Source organism: Giraffa tippelskirchi, chromosome 5 (assembly GCF_054371585.1).
Source record: "Giraffa tippelskirchi isolate mGirTip1 chromosome 5, T2T-mGirTip1v1.2.pri, whole genome shotgun sequence".
NCBI lineage: Eukaryota > Metazoa > Chordata > Mammalia > Artiodactyla > Giraffidae > Giraffa > Giraffa tippelskirchi.
In genome coordinates this window covers 149,661,219-149,683,602 of record NC_137279.1, presented here as the reverse complement: position 1 = coordinate 149,683,602, position 22,384 = coordinate 149,661,219, and the positions used below count along the sequence as shown (strand labels likewise).

Here is a 22,384-nt window from a genome sequence, read left to right as displayed (position 1 = left end):
AGTTCAAAAGCATCAATTCTGCGGCACTCAGCTTTCTTCACCGTCCAACTCTCACATCCATACATGACCACTGGAAAAACCATAGCCTTGACTAGACGGACTTTTGTTGGCAAAGTAATGTCTCTGCTTTTAAATATGCTATCTAGGTTGGCCATAACCTTCCTTCCAAGCAGTAAGCGTCTTTTAATTTCATGGCTGCAGTCACCATCAGCAGTGATTCTGGAGCCCCAAAAAATAAAGTCTGACACTGTTTCCACTGTTTCCCCATCTATTTCCCATGGAGTGATGGGACCAGATGCCATGATCTTAGTTTTCTGAACGTTGAGCTTTAAGCCAACTTTTTCACTCTCCTCCTTCACCTTCATCAAGAGGCTCTTTAGTTCTTCTTCACTCTCTGCCATAAGGGTGGTGTCATCTGCATATCTGAGGTTATTGATATTTCTTCCGGCAATCTTGATTCCAGCTTGTGTTTCTTCCAGCCCAGCTTTTCTCATGATGTACTCTGCATATAAGTTAAATAAGCAGGGTGACAATATACAGCCTTGACGGACTCCTTTTCCTATTTGGAACCAGTCTGTTGTTCCATGTCCAATTCTAACTGTTGCTTCCTGACCTGCATACAGGTTTCTCAAGAGACAGGTCAGATGGTCTGGTATCCCCATCTCTTTCAGAATTTTCCACAGTTTATTGTGATCCACACAGTCAATGGCTTTGGCATAGTCAATAAAGCAGAAATAGATGTTTTTCTGGAACTCTCTTGCTTTTTCGATGATCCAGAGGATATTGGCAATTTGATCTCTGGTTCCTCTGCCTTTTCTAAAACCAGCTTGAACATCTGGAAGTTGACGGTTCACGTATTGCTGAAGCCTGGCTTGGAGAATTTTGAGCATTACTTTACTAGCATGTGAGATGAGTGCAATTGTGCAGTAGTTTGAGCATTCTTTGGCATTGCCTTTCTTTGGGATTAGAACGAAAACTGACCTTTTCCAGTCTTGTGGCCACTGCTGAGTTTTCCAAATTTGCTGGCATATCGAGTGTAGCACTTTCACAGCATCACCTTTGAGGATTTGAAATAGCTCAACTGGAATTCCATCACCTCCACTAGCTTTGTTCGTAGTGATGCTTTCTAAGGCCCACTTCACTTCACATTCCAGGATGTCTGGCTCTAGCTGAGTGATCACACCATCGTGATTATCTGGGTCATGAAGATCTTTTTTGTACAGTTCTTCTGTGTATTCTTGCCACCTCTTCTTAATATCTTCTGCTTCTGTTAGGTCCATACCATTTCTGTCCTTTATCGAGCCCATCTTTGCATGAAATGTTCCTTTGGTATCTCTAATTTTCTTGAAGAGATCTCTAGTCTTTCCCAATCTGTTGTTTTCCTCTATTTCTTTGCACTGATCACTGAGGAAGGCTTTCTTATCTCTCCTTGCTATTCTTTGGAACTCTGAATTCAGATGGGAATATCTTTCCTTTTCTCCTTTGCTTTTCGGTTCTCTTCTCTTCCCAGCTATGTGTAAGGCCTCCTCAGACAGCCATTTTGCTTTTTTGCATTTCTTTTCCATGGGGATTTTCTTGATCCCTGTCTCCTGTACAATGTCACGAACCTCTGTCCATAGTTCATCAGGCACTCTGTCTATCAGATCTAGTCCCTTTAATCCATTTCTCACTTCCACTGTATACTCATAAGGGATTTGATCTAGGTCATACCTGAATGGCCTAGTGAATCAAGGCAAACTGGAAGTGGTCAAACAGGAGATGGCAAGAGTGAACGTCGACATTCTAGGAATCAGCGAACTAAGATGGACTGGAATGGGTGAATTTAACTCAGATGACCATTATATCTACTACTGTGGGCAAGAATCCCTTAGAAGAAATGAAGTAGCCATCATGGTCAACAAAAGAGTCCAAAATGCAGTACTTGGATGCAATCTCAAAAACGACAGAATGATCTCTGTTCGTTTCCAAGGCAAACCATTCAATATCACGGTAATCCAAGTCTATGCCCTGACCAGTAACGCCGAAGAAGCTGAAGTTGAACAGTTCTATGAAGACCTACAAGACCTTCTAGAACTAACACCCAAAAAAGATATCCTTTTCATTATAGGGGACTGGAATGCAAAAGTAGGAAGTCAAGAAACACCTGGTGTAACAGGCAAGTTTGGCCTTGGAGTACAGAATGAAGCAGGGCAAAGGCTAATAGAGTTTTGCCACGAGAACGCAATGGTAATAGCAAACACCCTATTCCAACAACACAAGAGATGACTCTACACGTGGACATCACCAGATGGTCAACACCAAAATCAGATTGATTATATTCTTTGCAGCCAAAGATGGAGAAGCTCTATACAGTCAGCAAAACCAAGACCAGGAGCAGACTGTGGCTCAGATCATGAACTGCTTATTGCCAAATTCAGACTTAAATTGAAGAAAGTAGGGAAAACCACTAGACCATTCAGGTATGACCTAGATCAAATCCCTTATGAGTACTTTAGTTTACTGTGCTAAATTCACCCTTCATCTAGTCTTTGGTATTTTTATTTTTTGTTTATAAAGTCATTACTATCATTTTCTCTTTTGTATTCACAAACTCTGAGCAAGTAGGTAAATATTGTTAAAATGATGGTCACTACATATTATGTTTTCTTAAACAGCATTTTCTACCAATAACTGGCTTTCCAATAGTTGAATCCAGTTAACTCTCTTCAGGCATTCATCAACTCTCAAAAGTGGTTTCTCTGTAGCACTTTGTTCTTTTTATTAACACTTATATAGCATTTGTTTTGTCCTTGGCCCTTCTCTAAGCACTTTTCTTATATTAAATCATTTAGTCCTCACATCACCTTTTTAAAGTGTATGCTCTTATCCCCTTGATGGATGAGGAAACTGAGGTACAAAGAGATTAAATTACTTGCCCTTCACACAGTGAGTAAGCAGTGGAGCCATCATCAGGCCTAGGTAGTCATGGTTGGATTTTCATTCTGGGCATTCTTTCCTCTTTTGGCTTAAAGCATACTACTCATTTCCTATCTATCTGGGCACTTTTTAATATCCTTTATTAGATCTTCCTCTTTTAATGGGATGGTTCCCTGAAGTTTCCCAGCATTCTATTTTTGTAATGTTGGTGTTATCCCTTGGAACTCTCTTTGACTCATTCCTAGAGCTCATCTATTATATAATCTAAATAGAGGTAGATGTTACATCTGTACCTCCAGAGACACCTTTCCCCCAAGTTGAATGCATATTTCAACCACCAACTAGGCACCTCAACTTGGAAGCTGAACTTTGCAATTGAACTTGAACTTTGAACAACCTTAACTTTGCATTTGCCTCAATTTCCCCAAATTGTTCTTCACTTCCAATATCTACACCTATTGGTGGACTCTATAGCCTCCCTCATTTTACATGTACAATCTGGCACCAAGTTCTCTTGATTTTAGCCTTACAGAGCTCTCTACTCTTGCCCCAATGTTTAATCTTACTATTATTGCTTTAGTTTAGCAACTGTAGGTGAATGTTAATTTTGTACTGTCTTAAAACTCACTAATAATTGGCAGTTGCTAAAAGTTATTTGTTGAATATTGTACAATTAGCTCATGCTAGCATTCTCTGCAGCTTGAGATGTTTTAATCATTTCAGTACTGTTATTCCTCTAATATCCCCAGCCTGAACCTGTTCTTGAGCTAGATTCCTGCCTTCTATTTGCTAAGAAAGAACCCAGTTCCTAGTTTGTCTTAGTAATGTTCTCCTTCAGGAAAAAGATACGTTTAGGGTCAAGCTTTTTTCAGAGTCTTAAAAAAAAAGATGAGCTTTTCTGCTTTCTCCCTTAGCAGTTACCAATGCACAAAAAGAATGCAAAGAGATAAACATATTTTAAGAAACACCTGGCATGTTTTTCTTTGGGCTCCTTCCCCGATTTACAAAATCTCTTTGGGGATGATATTAATTGCAAGATATATTTTCTCTCACCTAGACTTTTGCAACAACTTTCAAATTTGTTTATCTCTGTGTTCACTCTAATTTATCCTCTATATAATCAGTTCAGTTCAGTCACTCAGTCATGTCCAATTCTTTGCAGCCCCATGGACTGCAGGCCATCAGGCTTCCCTGACCGTCACCAACTCCCGGAGCCTACTCAAACTCATGTCCATCACGTCGGTGATGCCATCCAACCATCTCATCCTATATATAATAATCTTTCTAAAATGGAAAAAAACCCAACTGGTCACTGGATAAGATGAAAATTTTTTCAGAATGGCTTTTGGATCTTTGACAAGTTAGCTGGATATGACCTCTCCAGCCTCATCTCTCTTTCCAACCACATCCTCTAAATTCAAGTCACAGCAACTTCTGGCCTTTATGACTTTGCACAAGCTTTTCCCCTTTCTCTAATGCCATTTGCTCTTTCCATATCCATCAAGAGGTGACCCTGACATGACCTCCGGATGCCCTTACCAAGTTTCTCTAACCACTTACCCGTCATGTTACCCACAACAGCCCTGCTAGGCTAGGACTCTTGTGTCTGATTTTCATCTGGCTCCTGGCTTCTTATAGTTGTCTAACATCCAGTCTTTTGTTTATAAAATTTCATTTAGATTCTATGACTTGATTCTTATTAATTTTTAGATATGATTTTACTTCTGACTTTTTTCCCCACCTGAAGCAACTATCCCACAAGATGAAACCTTGACCCCCAGACTCAGTCACCCTTCAGGAAACTCCTATAAACCCAATGACCTCTCACAGATATCATGCAGTCTGTTAAAAATCTTTCCATTCTTCTCAGACAAAACTGATCACTTGGAACTTCCGGGGTCATCCTATAATCATACCTCTATTATAATATTTATGTATTGCAGTTATATGTGTGTTCATGCAAAGTCACTTCAGCTATGTTCGACTCTTTACAACCCCATGGACTATAGCCCCAGGCTCCTCTGTCCATGGGATTCTCCAGGCAAGAATACTGGAGTGTGTTGCCATGCCCTCCTCCAGGGGATCTTCCCAACCCAGGGACTCAACCTGAATCTCTTATGTCTCCTGCATTGGCAGGTGGGTTCTTTACCACTAGCGCTACCTGGAAAGTCCCTTTTCAGTTACAACTATGGTAATACTTCAGACCATATTCTCAAGTGTGAAAAGTATAACCTGGCATTTCCGTAATCCACTTCTGTTGAACCTTTTATTGGACCCTGTCAGTGTTGCTCCCAGAGACCCTCATATCCCTTTATCACTTCTGTTTGGTCTTCCCCACACATCAGTGTGCCTTCAGTTTCCTCAGCCTGCACCTGCAATTCTTCTTCAGAGGTCTACCTTCAGACTGCTGGGACTGCTTTTCCCAGAAAAGCTCAGAGAGCTGGAGGTGCCTGGGAATTACTTCCCTCCAGGGTGACTATTTGCCAGTGATTGGGTGGTGAGGGAGTCCCAGTCAAGGGACAAGAGGACTCTCTACCCAAGGTGTAGGCTGTAGCCATTTCTGTGGGACTTTGTCTAAACTGTTACTTGACTTCTTTCTCCTCTATACTCTGCTTCCCCTTTTCCCTCATTGGTTTCTCTTAGGAATATTTCCCCAGTAATTCACTTGCACAGGACTCCTTGCCTCACAATTGACTCCTAGGAATCTTGACTTAAGACTCCACTTAATCTCCCTTTTAAATCCATTTTGTTTGATTGCAGAAAAAATTATCTAAGTGAATTCTGAATAAACTTCATCACTTCAGATTTCATCTCAACCAACTCAGAATTTTTATCAGATCTCTTTTCTTCATGAGTTCTGGTTGAGTAGTCATGCTGGTGGTGATTTTTTTTTAAATAGGATAATAAAGGATAGTGTCCAGCTGGACTCAGTTGTCAGAATCTATCAAAGTGATATATTATCTTGCTATTCAATTATCTGTTGCCTTGTTTGTTATGGCTACAGTACAAGCTTTACAGTGCTAGGTCCCTGTCTTTTTTTAAAATTCTTATACTTAGAACAGACACACTAACTGTTGAATGGAAATAATAACAATATAATGCCTTTGTAAACTGGGCATTATCATCCTAGCCTTATAGGTAATGTAAATGAGACATAGATATTAAATAATTGAGGCAAATGAAGATAGTTGATTAATAGTAGAACCAGAGTGGAGCTTCCCTGGTAGCTCAGCTGGTAAAGCATCTGCCTGCAATGCAGGAGACCCTGGTTCAGTCCCTGGGTTGGGAAGATCCCCTGAAGAAGGGATAGGCTACCCACTCCAGTATTCTTGGGCTTCCTTGGTGGCTCAATTGGTAAGGAATCTGCCTGCAATACGGGAGAGCTGGGTTCAATCCCTGGGTTGGGAAGATCACCTAGAGGAGGGCATGGTGACCCACTCCAGTATTCTTGCCTGGAGAAACCCATGGGCAGAGGAGCCTGGCAGGCTACAATCTATAGGGTCTCAAAGAGTCAGACATGACTGAGTGACTAAGCACAGCACAGAACCAGAGTATAGATGTTCTGACTTAATATAGATTCTTCCGAATTACCCATGCCTGTCTTCCTCCTCACCAAGTCTCATAGATGTTTCTCTATGCTTGGGGCTCAAGAGAAGATCATGCTTATGCTCATCTCAGCCACCAGAAAAGCAAATCTTCCTGTAGACCTGTTAGAGGGGACAAGAGTCGTTCTAAAGGCTTTGTCACTACTGGAAATAAACCCCAGAATGTTCCTTCCTGGACTTCCTTCTTCAATATGAATATTAATCAACTCCTTTCTTTCCTCCTTAGAGAAACTCTCTGCAGTTTGAAACTTCCATTGGAAACCTGCTTGTAATAAGATCAGGCATCTATTTTGATATCATTTTCTATCTACTTCCCTGGTGGCTCAGAGGTTAAAGCGTCTGCCTCCAATGCGGGAGACCTGGGTTCGATCCCTGGGTCGGGAAGATCCCCTGGAGAAGGAAATGGCAAACCACGCCAGTATTCTTGCCTGGAGAATCCCATGGACGGAGGAGCCTGGCAGGCTACAGTCCACGGGGTCGCAAAGAGTCGGACACGACTGAGCGACTTTCCTTATCTACCTTCTATGGGGGGAGGGGAAGAGGTCTTGCCACGCTGGAGGGGAAGTAGTGGGTCTTTAGGGAAGTTGTGTGTTTGTAGCTTGAATCAGAAAGAAGACCAAATAGTAAGGGAACTATCCTATGATGGCAATGGAAGAAATGTACTCCAGGAGCATTTGATGTAAGGACAATGCTTTTGAATGATTGACATTAGAGTGATCAAGAAGTCTTAGCACTGTACTCTTTCTTAATCCCGTCAATTCTCACTTTCAGGAGTTCAGGGCCTTAGATCAGGTTGTATCTTGTAAGATTTAGAAGGCATCTCTGGTATCTTCAGAGGAGCAGAGATGGCATGACCTCTTGTTATGCATGTGTTCAGGCTTCTGAGCCCTCCTGTTGTAGCATCGTACCTTTGCTGAATTGTGTGACTACAGAAACTGCATGGAGCGATGCTGCTCACATATTCTGCCTAGCAGGAGGGAGGAACAGTGCAGTTTGAAAGATGTGATTTAGTTAATATGCTACACTTTGCCTCTCAGGCACTTGGGGGCACATCTTTTGTTATTCTGCTTATTTTTCCTGACAAGGGCATGATTTGGCAGTTTGTTAGGGAACAACATTACATTAAGTGGAAGAGCCTTTCTATTTTAAAACTTTTAACTTGAATTAATGTCATGTAGAGTATATTTGTTTTAACCTATTGACTCTCAGCACTTACACACCTTAGGAAGATCCATCCATATGTACAGAACCTGAAATCATTTGCAATTTTGTAATGTGTCTCATTGTAGCATTCTTAAATGCCATTATGAATTACATACAGTTGTATCATCTTATATTCCATTTTGAGATCTTAAAGTTGACATTTGCTTTTTGCAAATAAATTCCATGCAAAAGTTGGCATAGTACTCTCTCCAGCTTATATATTTATGGTATTTTAATCTTTTTCACTTAAAACCTTGAATAGTAATTTAGGGGCTTTTTTAATTCCTAGAGATATGTTGGGAATGAAAAGATGTCTATATTAGGAAATATATTAAAAAGCTAAATAATAATTTGTATGTTCAGGACTGACTTCCAGTAAAATTATTCAGTTTAATAAAATTTGACCTCAGCTAAAAAGCTACCTAATGTGTATGTCCCCTTCTTCTAGTATCCACTGTCCACAGGATGACCTTTTACCTTCCCTCCTTTACATATACCTCTGTGCCTCCAGGAGTATGGGTCTCTTCTGCATCACCAAAAGCCATGGTGACTCCTTCTGAAAGAGCTGAGGACTCCTTACCACTGGAGCCCAGGAGGGGCTGATAGCTAGTATATCCTTGTTTCCTCCTTAACAATGACAGCTCCTGAATGGTCCTCAGGACCATGCTCCGGCTTCAGGGCTTCAGTTACCTCTGAGGCTGATTTGTTGCCATTCAGTTGATAAGTAGTGTCCGACTCTTTGCGATCCCTTGGATGGCAGTATGCCAGGCTTCCCTGTCCTTCACTATCTTCTTGAGCTTGCTCAAACTCATGTCCATTCAGTCAGTGATACCATTCAACCATCTCATCCTCTGTTGTCCCCTTCTTCTGACCTCAATCTTTCCCAGCATCAGGGTTTTTTCCAATGAGTCAGCTCTTCGCATCAGGTGGCCAAAGTATTGGAGTTTTCAGCTTCAGCCTCAGTCCTTCCAATGAATATTCAGGACTGATTTCCTCTAGGAATTGACTGATTTGATTTCCTTGCAGTTCAAGGGACTCTCAAGAATCATCTCCTTCACCACAATTGGAAAGCATCAATTCTTTGGTGCTCAGCCTTCTTTGTGGTCCAACTCTCACATCCGTATGTGACTACTGGAAAAACCGTACCTTTGACTAGATGGACTTTTGTCAGCAAAGTGATGTCTCTGCTTTTTAATATGCTGTCTAGGTTTATCATAGCTTTCATTTCAAGGAGTAAGCATCTTTTCATTTCATGGCTGCAGTCACCATCCTCAGTGTTTTTGGAGCCCAAGAAAATACAATTTGTCACTGCTTCCATTTTTCCCCATTAATTTGCCATTAAGTGATGGGACTGGAAGCCATGGACTTAGTTTTTTGAACATTGAGTTTTAAGCCAGCTTTTTCACTCTCCTCTTTCACCCTCCTCAAAGGCTCTTTAGTTCCTCTTCCCTTTCTGCCATTAGAGTGGCATCACCTGCATATCTCGGAGAAGGCAATGGCACCCCACTCCAGTACTCTTGCCTGGAAATCCCATGGACGGAGGAGCCTGGTAGGCTACAGTCCATGGGGTCGCTAAGAGTCAGACACGACTGAGTGACTTCACTTTCACTTTTCCCTTTCATGCACTGGAGAAGGAAATGGCAACCCACTCCAGTGTTCTTGCCTGGAAAATCCCAGGGATGGGGAAGCCTGGTGGGCTGCCGTCTATGGGGTCGCACAGGGTCGGACACGACTGAAGCAGCTTAGCATAGCATTAGCATAGCATATCGGCATATCTGAGGTTGTTGATATTTCTCCTGGCAACCTTGATTCCAGTTTGTGATTCATCCAGCCTGGCATTTCACATGATATACTCTGTAAATAAGTTAAATAAGTGGGGTGACGATATACAGCTTTGACATACCCCTTCCCCAATTTTGAACCAGTTTCTTGTTCCATGTCCGGTTCTAACTGTTGCTTCTTGGCCTGCATACTGTAATGGCTTCCTCCAAATAACCAACTGAGCTCTCTCACTTGTATCAAGTCTGGTTAGATGCCATCTCCTCAGGAAGATCTCCCCTTGTGACCCTATCTAAAATAGACCTTCCATCATCTCTTTATACCCTTACCTTACATCGTTTATTTTTTTTCTAACACATTTTACTACTTGATATCATATTAGCCATCTTTTAAAAAATCTCTCCCTCCTCATAAGGTGTAAACATCATGAGAACTGTTTAAGTTTCCGAGATAGTAAGTGCACAATATTTATTGAATTAATGAATGAATCCATGCTATGGGAATGAGAAATGCAAGATTTAAGGAGAATTGATATATTTGGAAAGAAACCTAAAATTCTTTGTTTCATCATCTTCCATGATGATTAATTTTGTTTAGAACTCTTATATAGACTAAAGGCCTGCTTTTAATTAGAGGTTACACACATACACAGACACACAATCACACAGGTGTTTAGCCAATGACAAGCAAATTAAGACATTAAATATTTACCCAGTCTAGAGGAAATAATTACATTTCAAAACCTTAGCTTTCTTTTTGAAGTTATTTCTGTATGCAAATACTGTATTTCTTATCTTTCTGACTTTTTTTTAACCACTGCGATGTTCATTTATCTTGAAATTCTCTAAGTGAACTAAGCTATATGCACAAAGTCTTAGTTTTGGTGAAAATATTTGATTATATACACACAGTGTCAATCTGCAATAAGATTTAGCCAATATTGGCAGGTCAGAGTCTATATTTTTAAAGTATAGCAACAATTTTCCATGGAATCGGAAGGTTTGCTCTGTAAACTTTCGGGAAAAGCTTGCCAATGTTTTTGAGGTAGCTTTAAAAATGTATAAGACTTCCTGGTGACTCAGATGGTAAAGAATCTACCTGCAATGCAGGAGATCTTGGTTTGATCCCTGGGTCAGAAAGATCCCCTGGAGAAGGAAAGGACAATACTATCCATATTTTTGCCTGGAGAATTCCATGGAGAGAGGAGCCTGGTGGACTACAGTCCATGGGGTCCGAAAGAGTCAGACACGACTGAGCAACTAATACTTTCACTTTTCACTTTCACTTCTGCCTAAGACTATGATGTGAAGACAGTGGAGAAAGCTGTGTAAAAGCAGGATGTGGTGATTGTAGAATGTGGTGCCTTTTTTCTATGCCTGCCTGTCTACCTGTTAGTGGTGATGCCAGACCTTGCTCCTAGTCTAGGTTAGAATCTGGTTATTCTCTGAATTAACCTTTTATTTCTGCCACTGCTATTAACAGAGAATTCTTTTGGAATAAAAAGCTGTAAATTCCTTGGGAAAGGAGGAGTATGAATTTGGAAATGTGAGCATGGACTCTTCTGGAGCCAGGACACCACATTAATCAGGAGCACCCTGTGCTTGGATCAGGGGGCCAGAAGCCACTGAATGAGGAAAGTTAGGGGGGCGGTTGACTAATGAATACTGCTGCCTGTTATTTGGCAAGGACTTCACATGCATTATCCTAGTTAGCCTTCCCAATTATCCTACTGCTGCTGCTAAGTTGCTTCAGTCGTGTCCGACTCTGCGCGACCCCATAGACGGCAGCCCACCAGGCTCTCCCGTCCCTGGGATTCTCCAGGCAAGAACACTGGAGTGGGTTGCCATTTCCTTCTCCAATGCATGAAAGTGAAAAGTGAAAGTGAAGTCGCTCAGTCATGTCCGACTCTTCGCGACCCCATGGACTGCAGCCTACCAGGCTCTTCTGTCCATGGGATTTTCCAGGCAAGAGTACTGGAGTGGGGTGACATTGCCTTCTCCGAATTATCCTACTAGACAGATGTTATTAACCCTATTTTACAGAAAAGAAAATCTAAAACCCAAGAGATGAAATAACTTACCAATGTTTCCCAGTTAATAAATCATGAAGGCAGGGTTTGAACCCTGTTCTAAAAGGCTCAAAATCCATGCTTTTTGTGCTATACCGTATCACTAGAAGTGAAAAAAATGGTGACATAGACAAACTTAGGCACCATTACTTTGTGTCATTAATACTTGCCTAACACTGTGTACTTTCAGATGGAAAGAATCTGCCTACTATGCAGGAGACCCGGGTTCGATCCCTGGGTCGAGGAGATCCATTGGAGAAGGAAATGGCAACCCACTCCAGTATTTTTGTCTGGACAATCCCATGGACAGAGGAGCCTGGCGAGCTACAGTCCATGGGGTTACAAAGAGCTGGACACGACTGAAAAATTAATATACACAAGTACTTTAATCAGGCTGAGTATATGGAATAATAATGGAATATAATGTAAAATAAGGTGCATTTTTTATTTGACAAGGACATCCCTACCTTTAGGACTCTGGAGGTCACTGGAGTGGGAGTATGCAAATTTCATGAGGGCCTAAAGTGCTTTTTAGGAGAAAAAATCCTTTAAGTCTCCAAACCAGCTTTCAGCACTCAAGTAGATGTGCCAGTATATTTATTACACAGGTAAACAAGAGGGACCATACCTGAAATACATAAGTAAACCCTGGAGGCCAGGGAGCCTTTTAGGACATCCTTCTGGTGGAAAGTTGGGTTCAGAGTTATGTTTATCTGAATATTAAAAGAAACGTGGCCTAAAATGCACCCACAAGGTGTTAAGTAGGACATAGCTACACAAGTGCCATCACCTGGAATGGGCTGTGGAGTTCTTTTCTAAAGTGTTATAGTTTTCCTTAAGAATATTATTTCCTCTCTAGTCTATGCTTGAGGGACATGTTAAAATCTTTTATCCCTAAATTCAGTATGTTATAGCCAGTGCCACCTAAGTCCCTCAGGGACACCCTCCTCTTTTAGGTGTTTCCCTTGAAACATTTAATTTTCTCTCTTACATGATTGACACTGGTCAGGGCTGGCATTACCACTGGGGTGGCATGGTGAAATGATTTTTCCTAGTGACTAGCATGGTACTTCTTTTGCAGGATCACATGAAATTTTGGATGATTCTCACTTACATAGGACATAGGATGAATTCAGGTTTCTGGCTACAGATAACTGAACTCTGACCCTTGACATTGCAGTGTGTATATATGTTCATTTACCTGCTCTTGCCTGTTTCTCCACTATAAAGAACCTGAATGTATCTATCATGTTATGAAGCAGGTGCTTTTGGAGAAAATTAATATGTGTTCTAATTGGCAAGCTGAGGAAGTAGTCTGAAAAGGGGGAAAATTCCAAAACATTAATCAGGGGAAAAATAAATAGACAACTTTCTGTGCCAGTAAGAAAAGTATAGCATCAACATGAGCATTAGACACCTCTGAGTGCTAAGCTTTAATAACGGGGAGGGACACAGTATAATAATAGGCCCAGATCTTGATTACTTTTCCTAATGAGAGTGAAGCACAGCATGGAAAAGTGACAACTTGAGATAATTCAAAATGTCACATTAGCTTTGGGTTTCAATCTCTTCTATAACCAGTCTTCATAAAAACTGCTAATGAGTAGTAAATTAGACTGATTTGAGTTTTACTTCAATTTGCTTCTTGTGCAAATCTTTAGAGAAAGAATGTAAGGCAGTGGGATGTCGTAGATGGCATATTAGAGCAGAAGTCAAGCAACCTGAGTTAGAGGCTGCACTCTGCAATTAACAATCTGTGTGGCTCTGGGCAAGGCAGGCAAAGAAATTAGCCGTTCATGAACATCTGTTGGGCGCCATGCATTGTGCTAGGTCCAAAGGAGACAGGTAAATAAGGCTGGTGCCATGTCCTCGAGCTGCTCACAGTCTAGTGGTGGATACTGACATGTAAAAAGATAATGGGAATATCTTATGACAAGTCTTTCATAGACTTATGGGCAATGGACTATGGGCATTCAGAATATAGGACTGTGATTAACAATGAGAAAATCAAGAAGGGTACATGTAAGTAATAATTAAAATAATTAAAGCATTTTAGGAAGTATCAATACATTGAAAAGAGCAAAATGAAACAGGTGATATTAACTTTAACCATGTGTTTTATTTAATACAAAGTACTGTTTCAACATATAGTAGATATAAAGTTGTTAATGAGATAAGTTTACATCCTTTTTTTAACTCTATTTTTTTTTTTTCCTAAGTCTTTGAAATTCAATGTGACATACAGTCACACAGCACATATAAATTTGGACTAGCCACATTTCAAGTGCCTAATGGCCACATGTAGCCAGTAGTTACCATCTTGAACAATGTAAGATTAGTCTGCATCTATGTCCAAAAAGACTTAAAGCATTTGTGCACCAGTCAGTGAGGGATTCCTAGCTTAATATGAGGACATGTAAAAAAGACCTAGGGGCTTTAATTCTCAGTAGCAATGGTTCTAATATATGGGTTCATAAACTGATACTGGACTGAGTTCATAAGATTCTTCTAGGAAGCTTGCAAAAGACAGATTCCTAGATCTTTGAGGTTTCAAATCATTGCATTTGGGTGGAGCTTAGAAATCTGTATTTTATAAAGGAACTCTGATTATACCTAGGTGTGTGCAAGGCTGGGAACTACTGACAACCCACTGAATAGGAGGCACCTGTGACGATCATAAAGGTCATTCAATTTTAGGTAGCATCAGCAAAAGAAGAGTTCTCTGTGTGAATGAGCTGTAAGTTAAGTATTTCTTGAGAAACTGCATCCTTTCTCTTGGACTGGTATGGTGTCTAGAGCAGTCCTCTCTCCCCGTCAGTTCTGTCTACTTGTTCAGCTGAGAGTTGACGGTGTCTCTGCACCAAGCTCCAAGAAAGTGTGTATATTTCATTTGCCCATTTGATTCACACCTTTTTGTCTGATGTCTTTCAAATGAGTTGTCCCAAACTTGGCTATGAAATCGTTCTCATTGACACTAAAAAAAAATCTTTCATGAACTCCTCTCCAGGTTTACCACATCAGAAACTTAGGGAGTGGGGCCTCAAATGATTATTTTTACAAACTCCCCAGGGATCACTTGGTGTCTGGAAAAGTGGTTGCTTTGTAGTGACCTAGAGAGTCTTTGGGAATGTATTACTAAGATTACTATTCTCATTGCCAGATTTTAGAGCTGTTTTGCCACCATATAGAATGTGGTATAATGGTCTTAGGCAGTCCTTGTTTGATACTTGGCTCTTTAGCTTACTAACTGTGTGATCTTGTTGAGTTATTTACCATGTTTGAGCCTTTGTTTTCTTATGAGTAAAATGGGAATAATAATCAATTAATAAGGCTATTGTTAGTGCCCTAGGGCTCACTTCTTTGTTCTCTTTATGTTTGATCACTCTGTGATCTCATCTGGTCTGATGACTTGATGAGCTTTTAAGCTGATGACTTTCTAACTAACTTGCCCTCGTTCTTTAACCTGGACCATCTGTGACTAACTGCTTTAAGCATCCTTGATTCTTCTCTTTCACATTTCACATTAGCAAATCTTGTCATCTCTGCTTTTAAAATTATACAGAATTTGATAATTTCTCATCAAGTCTACCATTACCATTCTGATTATTTCTTGTCTTGATTATTTTAATAAGATAAACTATTTTCCTTTTCTGTTTCCTTCCTTTTTCCGTTGTTTGTTCTCAACAGTGTAGCCAGAGCTACTTACTATTTTTTACCCAAAGACATCAGAGATTTAAAAAAAAGTTAGGAACCGGATCAATTTTGTGAGACTTTCACGAGAAACAGGATACCAGTCCAGCAAATATTTTGAGGGGGGCTCTTTGGCTGAGACATTGGGTCCTTATTCCCATAAAACTTGCTAGCATAGATTTGTACTTTGATTATTCTTTCTTCTGGAAAGTGGATATCTATGGAATTTATTACCTGTTTTTCCATTTCTAGGGATTTTCCTAACCACTGTCCACATGACTTTAGCAGGAATTACTGTGTTGATTAAGTGTGGCCATATTCCCTTAAAATGTGGTTGAGCAAGTGGTAAGCATCTATACCACAATCAGTGAGTTTATTTCAATAGTATTTGGACTCAGGACTGAGACATGAGCCTGTATCTTCATGAGTACATATAGTGGGTTGAACTGTGCCCTCCTCAAATATATGTTCAAGTCATAACCCCTTCCCAACCCCAGATAACCCTGATAACCCTGGGGATGTGAATTTATTTGGAAATAGGGTCTTTGCAGATGTAACCCAAGTTAAAATGGGATCTGAGGAGCAAAGGCAAGTATATAAGAAAGGATGATACTGGTATGCTGAGAGAAGCCAGAGAATAAATCCTAATAGCATTTGAATTTCTGATTCCAATTTCCCTTGAGCCCATACTGAGCACCAACAGTATTTCCAAGCTCACTTACAATACATTTCCAGATCAGTTTTAGTTAGTTTCTGTTACTTGCAACCACAATAACACTAATCAATTCATTTTTCCACCAGAGGCACTTTTGTGGATCAGCTTTTCCTTCTGGACTTCATGTATTTAGAAACATAACTCTTCCCTTACTCTTTAAATTGTTGTTGTTGTTCAGTCACTTAAGTTTTGTCCGACTCTTTGAAGCATGTACTGCAGCACACCAAGTTTTCCTGTCCTTCACTATATCCCAGTTTGTTCAAGTTCATGTCCATTGAGTTGGTGATGCTGTTTAACAATCTCATCCTCTGCTGCCCCCTTCTCCTTTTGCTTTCCATCTTTCCCAGCATCAGGATATTTTCCAATGAGTCAGTTCTTCGCAGCAGGTGGCCAGAGTATTGAAGCTTCAGCTTTAGCATCAGTACTTCCAAAGAATATTTGGAGTTGATTTCCTTTAGGATTGACTGGTTTGATCTCCTTGTTTCAGTCGGCAATAGTTTAAAGCATCACTGATTTTTCTCTTGGGACTCAAGGCAAATAGTTTGTCTTTTACTTGAATGCCTATGGATTTGGAAATGACTCCCACAGAAAGATAAACTATAAAAATGAAAAAAAAATTTATCACTAGAGAAATTTTCTTTGTTTCATGACTTCTTTAGAGACCACTACACTGGAGGGCTTTCTGAACTTCATTTCTGAGAACCTGCTGAATATAAAGTACTGTTCTGGGTGCTGGAGGAATACAGAGATGAATGAGACATTGTTACTTTCCTCAAAGAGTTTAGAGATCAGTAAGGGATGAGACCTGAAAACAATACAGTAAAAGCTAGGATGGGATGAAGCAAGTGCTATGATAGAAGTGGGATCAATAGGTTCAGAAGAGAGTGTGTTTATTTCCAACTGGGGTTATCGGTGAAGGCTTGAACGATGTGAATTTTGAAACATGGAGATAGATGATCCCTCACTATTAAAAAATCTAGGTTAAATGTCCCTGTTAAATACTCTCACAGCTTCGTGTGCATCTTCCTATTCAGTGTGTATTTTCACCACTGCACTGCAAGTTCTGTAAGAGCAGTGATCACATTTGTCATGGTCAGTATTACATCTTCAGAGCTTACCATTATGCTTAGTACATAGCAGTTGTCAAAATATGCTTTTTGCATGAATGAATGAACTAGGAAAGAAAGTCATGCCACATAGAGAATGGAGCAGGAAGGTGATTCTCTATTTGTGTGGTTTTAAGGACTTCAGTAAGCACAGCTCATGTAGTTTTACTCTAGTATCTTTACATTAATGTGACTAGTTACACCTCATATGTTTTTTCCTTTCTATTTCAATCAGCAGATTCTATTGGCTCTGTTTAAGTTACTGAAAAAATAACTTGTCTGATTTGTCCATCTTTTCCAGTTAGACCATAAATGTCAGTGGCCAGTTATATACTGGCTATCTTAGGGTCATTTTTTTCAGTCATCCATAACTGGAAAAAAGTTCTGTAGTTCAAAACATGAATGTCTAAAGAGTATGATCTAGTTGTGGAAGAGTTTAACTTAGAAGAAGATTTGGATTTTGCAGGCAATTACTGATCTACTTAGAGTATTCCTCTCCTACAATAGCCTAATATGTACTATTAAAATTGTCTTCCCCACATTTATCACAGACACAATGTTAAGTAAGGTAGGAGATGATCTGGTTAGAACAGATGGAAACACTGATTCAAAGAACAATGTGACCAACATAGAAATATGGCTTTAGAGCCAGGTGTCCCAGTGTTCATGTGCACATGTACATGCTCAGTCTCTTAAGTCGTGTCTGACTCTTTGCAACCCCATGGGCTGTAGCCCGCCGGGCTTCTCTGTCCATTGGATTCTTCAGGCAAGAATACTGGAGTGGGTAACCATTCCCTTCTGCAGGGGATCTCCCCCATCAGGGACTGAACCCGCGACTTCTGCACTAACAGGCGGATTCTTTACCACTGAGCCACGAGGAAAGTACCCCAATGTTTCTACATATAGGAGATAACTTCATATTTTCCCCATCCTCTATTTTCTCTGCCCGCTTCTAACTTTCTCCAGAAAGAAGGAAAGAAATCTACAGAATTTGCCTTTCAGTTCAATAGCTCAGTCATGTCTTACTCTTTGCAACCCTATGGACTGCAGCACACTAGGCTACCCTGTCCATCACCAACTCCCAGAGCTTGCTCAAACTCATGTCCATCAAGTCAGTGATGCTATCCAACCATCTCATCCTCTGTCAGCCTCTTCTCCTCCTGCCTTCAATCTTTCCCAGCATCAGGGCCTTTTCCAATGAGTCAGTTCTTCGCATTAGGTGGCCAAAGTATTGGAATTTCAGCTTTAGCATCAGCCCTTCTGATGAATATTCAGAACCGATTTCCTTTAGGATTGACTGGTTTGATCTCCTTGCAGTCCAAGGGACTCTCAAGAGTCTTCTCCAACACCACAGTTCAAAAGCATCCATTCATTAAAGGCATTATCTTGTTTTTGAATAAGATTTTCAACTAAGTACAGAATTTATACATTATTATATATTTATTTTTTCTTTTCCTAACTGAGTTGTGGCTTCTAACCCATTCTTTTCTCCCTTGGAAGGTGGACTGGGCAAAAGAAATAAATGAAATTCACATCCATATGATTAATGCAATTGTAGAGGTGAAGAAATCCAGAAATTCAGACCTGGTGATTCTAGATTTTTTTTCCTAAGTTTAAGTGAGGGAGTCAGAGAATACAACAAAAAAAACACTACTAACAAAAAGGAATCCCTTTGTGTTGTGCAATATGACTGCGTGTATATGCATATGGCTGTTGGAGATATTGTTGGCAGCTAAGATGAGGTGCAGGAGGCAGGAAGTTTGAGTGACTGACTGCATGAGTATTTGAGATGTACTTGGCATCCTTTTAACTATGTTGTTTCTGCCTCCTAGTTCTTAACTTGTTTAAGTAATTTTAATGAATCACTTTGTAGGCCTAATGTTAACAAGGAAATCCCATTGCTTAGATTAGCCTTGAGGCAGCATAGGCACATTTTGTAGTGCTGTATTTGGCTGAAATTTCATCTCTCTGTTTGACTACATTCAAAGATGGTTTCTTCCTATTTATTATTATGTGTATTGGCTCAGGTTTGAGAGAAGTGACCAACAATCTGAAGCATATCTGCCTCCATAGACCAGGGCTATAAAGACAAAACTGACCAGTAAACTTGACTTAGGCCTCCTCTAACCTTTCATAAGCAACAGGTAGTGATGGCAGTAACAGGCTAACATTAAAAAGACTTTTTTTCAGGATAAGTTACCGTACAACTAAAAGCACCTCATAATAACAACATTACTAATAATTCCAATGATTGAAAAGGGCTAAATTTGAACTGTGACTTTTCTCGTTGCCCTCAGCATTGCAGAACCCTATAGCTAAGACTACTGGTTGCTACCCAATAGTCATATTTCCTTCTTATTCCCTCTTGGAAGATATCTTGGACTTCACCATGCCTAGATGCAACACCTGAAACCATGTCAGCTTTCTTATAGCAATGCAGAGGACTGGCTCAAAGACAAAACAGACACATTGAGAATTACACACTAAAATATAAAAAGGACTTTGGTGGGTCCCCAAAGAAATCATTAAGCTGCTGAGTTAACACACCGATTTATTACATAATTAATTATTATTTTAAGTTGTTTTAATCTATTTGTGATTGAAAGCTTCCCAAACAGCACTTTCTTCTTTTCTACTACCCTTTTTTCCTTACTCCCATATCACTTTCCCAGATAGTAGATTTAAGCTGATGAGTATGCTGAACGTTTCTTGAAGGCGGGAACTGTATTTTAGCCATATCTGGCCATAGCTTTCGGTTTTTACCAGTGCTCACTACGCTGAGTGAATGGCTGTCAATTTATTTGGATTAAGATGTTAATTAATGTCCCAGGTTACTGATAATGTCTTTAAGAATCACCATTCCTAGAGATATTTATCTTTCAAAATTATAGGGAGGGTTATGTTGTACACTTGCTAGGTATTTGGCAATTTGTATAATTTAATTTCATTTTATCCTCACAAGAAATTTTGAGTGTAGACAGTAGCCTATTTTTCACATTGAGAAATTTTTCTTAAAAAGAGAATGCAGCTTGCTTAAAGGCACCCTTCTAGGAGTAGCAGAATTATTTTAAACATTTACTGACATACAATATATACAGAAAAGTGCAGGTATCGTAAGTGCACAGCTCAATGAATTTTCACAAACTAAGTACACCATATAATTAGATGTACCTCAAACACAAAACTTTAAGTATTGGTATCTCAGAAGCCCCCTTGTCTCCTTTCTATTGGTTATCCCTCTCTCCATCAAGGATAACCACTAACTTATTCTAGTACAAAAGCCTTGCCTGCTTTTTTTCTTTCTTTGTTTAGAGAGATATGCTAAGCTATAGTCTCTTTTGTGTCTAGCTTCTTCAACATTTTGTTTGTGAGTTTCTTCCATATTATTTCATGTGGTTTAAAATTGTTATTGATATTGTTCTATAGTGTTCCATTGAATAAATACACATCCTTTTTGTATCCATTCCATCTCATGCTCTTTTTAAAAAATATTCTTAAAATTTATATATTAAATTTTAAAAAACTTATATAATTTAGTAAAAATATATTTAAAGCATACAGTGTGATGATTTGATATACATATACATAATAAAATGATGATTACAGTCAAGCTAACTAACTTTTCTTTCGCATAGCTACCTTTTGTTTTCTTTTTGGTGTGATGTCATGAGTGATTCTGAAAGCTATATATTTTTAGTGTATTTCCAGTGTTATACAGTATTATTAAGTACAGTCACCATGCTTGTTTGTTACCTAGGTCTCTAATTGATTCATCCTATACAACTGCAACTTTGTACCCTTTGAACAACCTCTCCCTATTCCACCATCCTCCCCCGCCCACCCCAGCCCCAACCTCTCCAGTTCCCGGGAAACTGTTTTACTCTACTTATATGAATTTGACTTTATTTTAGATTCCACATATAAGTGAGGTCACACAGTATTTGTCTTTCTCTTTCTGACACATTTCACTTAGCATAATGTCCTCAAGTTTCATCCATATTATCACAAATGACAGGGTTTCCTTCTATCTCATGGCTGAATAATATTCCATTGATATATATAATTGATTCCCTGACCCAGGAATTGACCCAGGGTCTCAGTCGTGTCCAACTCTTTGTGACCACATGGACTATACAGTCCATGGAATTCTCCAGGCCAAAATACTGGAGTGGGTAGCTTTTCCTGTCTCCAGGGGATCTTCCCAACCCAACGACTGAGCGACTTTCACATATACACACACACACACACACACACACATATATATGTATATATTTGTTGTTGTTGTTCAGTCGCTCAGTCGTGTCTGACTTTTTGCGACCCCATAAATTGCAGCATACCAGGCTTCCCTGTCTTTCGCCATCTCCCGGAGCTTGCTCAAACTCATGTCCATTGAGTCAGTGATGCCATCCAACCATCTCATCCTCTGTCAGACCCTTCTCCTCCGGCCTTCAATCTTTCCCAGCATCAAGATCTTTCAAATGAGTCAGCTCTTCGCATCAAGTGGCCAAAGTATTGGAGCTTCAGCTTCAACATCAATCCTTCTAATGAATATTCAGAGTTGATTTCCTTTAGAATTGACTGGTTTGATCTCCTTACAGTCCAAGGAACTCTCAAGAGTCTTCACCAACACCACAGCTCAAAAGCATCAATTCTTTGGTGCTCAGCTCTCTTTATAGTCCAACTCTCACATCTGTACATGACTACTGGAAAAACCATGGCTTTGACTAGACAGACCTTTGCCGGCAAAGTGATATCTCTGCTTTCTAATATGCTGTCTATGTTGGTCATAGCTTTTCTTCCAAGGAACAACTGTCTTTTAATTCTGTGGCTGCAGTCACCATCTGCAGTGATTTTGAAGCCCAAGAAAATAAAGTCTGTCACGTTTCCATTGTTTCCCCATTTATTTGCCATGAAGTGATGGGGCCGGATGCCATGACCTTAGTTTTTTGAATGTTGAAGTGATGGGACATGATGCCATGACCTTAGTTTTTTGAATATATATATATATATGTATATATATATATATGCCATGACATACACTTGCTTTATTCCCATCTTTTGGCTGTGATGAATAATGCTGCAATGAACATAGAAGTGCTATCTTTTCAAGTTGGTAATTTCATTTCATTTAGATATATATCCAAGAGTAAGATTGTGGCTTATCTCTATTTTTAACTTTTTGAGGAAACTCCCTATTGTTTCCTATAATGTTCACACCAATTTGCATTTCCATCAATGGTGTACAAGGATTCTCTTTTTTATACATTCTCACCAGTACTTCTTACTTCATGTATTTTTAAAT

General features: G+C 39.7%; 1 long non-coding RNA gene across 1 annotated transcript in view; it reads left to right on the top strand.

The window, feature by feature from the left end:
- The window catches only part of LOC145506323 (uncharacterized), a 146,215-nt gene that overhangs the window by 73,193 nt on the left and 50,638 nt on the right, over nt 1-22,384 (top strand). The window lies entirely within an intron of this gene.